The sequence below is a fragment of the Macadamia integrifolia genome, chromosome 3 (genome assembly GCF_013358625.1).
Source record: "Macadamia integrifolia cultivar HAES 741 chromosome 3, SCU_Mint_v3, whole genome shotgun sequence".
Taxonomy (NCBI): Eukaryota; Viridiplantae; Streptophyta; class Magnoliopsida; order Proteales; family Proteaceae; genus Macadamia; species Macadamia integrifolia.
This window is the reverse complement of record NC_056559.1, coordinates 33,480,404-33,484,479: the sequence shown is the minus strand read 5'-3', so window position 1 is coordinate 33,484,479 and position 4,076 is coordinate 33,480,404. Positions and strand designations below refer to the sequence as shown.

The 4,076-nt window shown below is 38.2% G+C and overlaps 1 non-coding gene across 1 annotated transcript; it reads left to right on the top strand.

The window, feature by feature from the left end:
• The first annotated feature begins 1,588 nt into the window (after positions 1-1,588).
• Positions 1,589-1,695, top strand: LOC122075017. Its single transcript, XR_006139155.1, has one exon. It is a non-coding gene; the product is annotated as a small nucleolar RNA R71 (small nucleolar RNA).
• Positions 1,696-4,076: the final 2,381 nt, after the last annotated feature.

Sequence of the window (4,076 nt, the reverse complement as noted above, 5' to 3'; positions counted from 1 at the left end):
AATTAAACATAAAATTCTAAACATGTGAGTAATTTAATGGTAATAAACATTTTAGAAATTAACACAGTCCATCCCTCACCTATTTTACGATGGGTGTGTTCGGGTTCAGGTACGGTCACCGATAGATCAATTTAATTCTAGATTCGGGGCACGTACGTGTCACTGTCCTAGACAGAAATGGAATCGTACATCAGTACACATCAAAAACATTGGGAGGGACCCACATAGGTCACCCCAAAAGGGTACAAACACAGTTCTTAGGTGACAGTATTGTCATCAGAAACACCCACCGAAAACAGGGCATTTCCACCAAAAATATTAGTCTTGTTTCTGGTGGAGGTGACAGAAAGCACATAAGGCTTACATGTCCATCAAAAAAAAACCCACCAAAAACATCTACAATGTTTCCTGTGCCATATTTTCGGTGGACACAGAAAGGTCCAACTAGAATTAGGGCTTTCTAGCTCAGGCCTCACCGGGATTTGTTCTGTGGAGTTTGTAGGGGATGTTTCTAGCATCATTCTAAGCCAATAAAATTGTAATTCCACTAATCCATTTGGGAGATACGTCGATGAACAATAGAAACCCTAGTTGGTCTTTTGGCATTACATGTTGTCGAAGCTTATCGGGCTTGGTTCGAGCTAGGCAACCACACTGGGAGGGTAGAACACTCATTGTACAATCTTGACATAGTTTGTACATCAAGATTCCATCCATACGTAGCTTTGTCTAGGTTGAAATGAAGAGAGAGAGTGGCACGGGAGGTTATACTTACCTTCAGCAGCGATTCCAACACCAAGGCGGCAGTCGACACCAAGGTAGGCCTCCAATCCCCTTCTTCTTCCTCTTCTTCTTCCTTCCTCTCCTCTTTCTCTCCTCTCCTACATTGGGCACAAGGGAAATGAGGAAATGAATCCTCATGTCCCAACTTATAACTTAAGTGGGCCTTAAGGGTCTATTTGGTTTGGACCTCTTTTGAACCAATTGGGTTAAATGAAATTCGGGGCACGAGGACTCACCCATTTAGGTCCATAAGGTGCTCACATCATGAGGAAAATGTGGAGGATGATTTGAGATCATCCAAAGTCATTTACGATGCGTGTGGCGGGAACCACGGGCATCAGAACCTTGACAGCAGCTTGTCAATCCACCAAAAATAGCCACCTGATTTAGGGCTAGGCTGCTTTCGGTGGCTTGTTTCCAGTGGCCAAGACAGCTTGCTATCATATGGTTGCCCTCATATGGGTGGCTACCCTTGAATATACTCAAGGCATTTCAACAATTATGATGCATGTCAGAAATCAAGTGTGGGGAGTCGGGTCACTTACCATCTGGGTTCAGAAGGTATGAATCCCTTCCAGTTAGATAGGCATGAAATTCACAAACATGTGAGGTCATCTCTACCCCTTTGATAATGCACAGCCGCAAGCCAAAACCCGATCGTACTTCTGATCTCTGATCCAAGGCCTATCACAACATTTTCAAATTAGACCAGATTAGGGCACGGGTGTAACACATAGACTCTATCATTTGTTTAGTTGGGTAATCAATACCCTCATAAATTATTTGACATAAATGCCATAAGTCTAGGCTATGGTGAGGGCATTCTTGGAGTAGATCCTTGAATCTCTCTATAAGTTTGAAAAATGACTCACAAGGCTTTTGCTTAAATTGAAGGATATCACTTCTAAGCTTATTGGTCTTGTGAGTTGGGAAAAACTTCTTGAGGAAGGCAACTATGAATTTCTCCCATGTGGTTATGGAATTTGTGGGTAAGCCATTCAACCACTTCTTAGCTTGGTATTTTAATGCAAAGGTGATAAACCTAAGCTTAATAGCATCATCAGAAAGCTGTTGGATCTTAATTAGAATACATACCTCTTCAAATTCCCTTAGAAATAGATATGCATCCTCAGAGGTCAGCCCATGGAAGTGGGGCACCATAGTGATGTATTGAGATTTGAGTTCAAAATTATTGCCTTGGGCTTGTGGTAGAATTATGCAAGAAGGTTAGGCTATTCTAGCAGGGTAGAACCTATCTTTTAGAGATTTAGGTAAAGGGTTTTGTTGTTGGTCTCTCATATTGAAAGTTTTTAAAGAGAGCAAACGTATAGGGTCACTACTTGTTGGTTCTCTTCTTTATAACCGATTCTTAGTATTATATACCCACCTAACACTCATGCAACAGAAAACTACCCACAACTAGAGTAAGCCAAGCATAAGAGAATGGAAAGGAATTATTTATTTATTTTTTTTTTTGGAGCTTACCAATAGGGATCCAGGGTTGCTCAGGTCAATTCTTAAGGTACTACTACAGGGCGAAACTGGTCTTTATCATACTGTGAGGCTTGGCGACCTCCATCGATACAACTATTATTGCAAGTTATTCTTCTCAAGAATTCAATAAAAGAAAAAACAAAAACAAAACAAAGCAAACAAAGCATTCCAATTTACCAAAAAAAAAAGTAAAAAATAACATGGAACTGTCTCCCCGGCAACGGCGTAAAAAATTGTTAGATTTAAAATATAACCGCAAGCGTGCAGATCAGTGTAGCTACGGGTCGAACATAGGGAGAGCAGCCACTTTGCTTTTAGCTTCAATTAATAATACGAAAGTGAACTGATTAATGGTTGTGATCTAATTCTAACTACCGTCCTAAACATATGTATATAAAATAATGTCCTAACCATTCGTCATCTAAGAATTTAAATACGCAAGCCACACAATTAAAATTAAATAAATAAATAACTGAAAATAAACAACCCCCATAATTAAAAAGCAACAAAGGACAAGAAAATGCTGAAATAAAAATAAAGTAGAAGAAAGGAGATGAAGCTAGAGAGAGGCTCACAAGTAGGTTTCTCTATTTAGCCCGAGGGATCCATCATAATATGAGCTTTCCTGCTTGACCAGAGAGTCGCTCTTACAATGGTTATTCTACTTGGCTTTAGGGAAAGGGAGGCAATTAAAATAAAAACAGTAAAATGATGCTTCTATGGCTAGGAGGGGCAAAGCCAATACATACACTAGCCATGATTCTTGGGGGAAAGGGAAAGCAATAATGGAACTACTGAAATTAAAATTCTAAATTAAGAAAGAAAGTGTAGTCAAAAGATGGAATGAGACGGGGAGAGAAGACTATTGAAGAAGCCTACCTACCTGAATCAATGCTTGAACTTGAAAAATTGGGTGATTTGAGATACTGCCAACCCTAAAAATTAGATCTAGAATGAACAAAATATGAAATTTCTAGGCCTAGAGAAAACAAATCTTGAAATAAAATTGAACTTGAAAAAGAGATGCTCCACGGCTCGTGATCTTGTCACCTAGATCTAAGCCCAGAACTATAACTTAAAAATTACAACTCAATTGCATAAATCATAAACATAAAAGGCTGAATAAAAATAAAAGAGTGTTTTCATTAATTGAAATTAAAAGTTATTACAAAAGTGATTAAAGCAAAAAACAAAGAAGAACTAAAACTAAAGAAGCGAGAGAGGGAGACAGAGAGCAACTAAAAAAAAAAACTAGAAGAAGAATAAAGTATCCCCCCTCCTTTTACATGAGTTGTACTTATAGGGAATGGGGAGGTAGGATAACAAATTTCTCTTTCCTAAAAGGGAGAAACCCACAATTGGTAGGTGAGATCTTTTGAGACCAAAAGTGCTAAGGTGGAGGAGAGAGAAGAGAGAAATAAACTTGGAGAAATTTTCAATAATTTTTTTTTTTGTTTACTTTCTTTCTTTTTTTATTTATTTTTCTCTTATTTTTCTCCCTCTCTTCAAATCTTGCACAACCCTTGTTGGCTGATTTTTTTTTTCCCTTGGATGATTTTCCTTCTTGCTTTGTGTGATTTGGACAATCTTCTGATGATGATGTGGAGGAGAGAGAAGATTTGGACAAGATTTATTTCTCTCTTTTTTTCTTTCTCTCTTTTTTTCTTTCTTTTTTTTTTTCTCTTCTTGCTCAAGAGACCCCTCTCACGATTTTCCTTGCTTTGAAGATGAACAATCTTCTAATTTGATGTGGAAATTTCCTCCATACCCTTAGTGCTTTAAGTGAGTGAAAAGCAGGA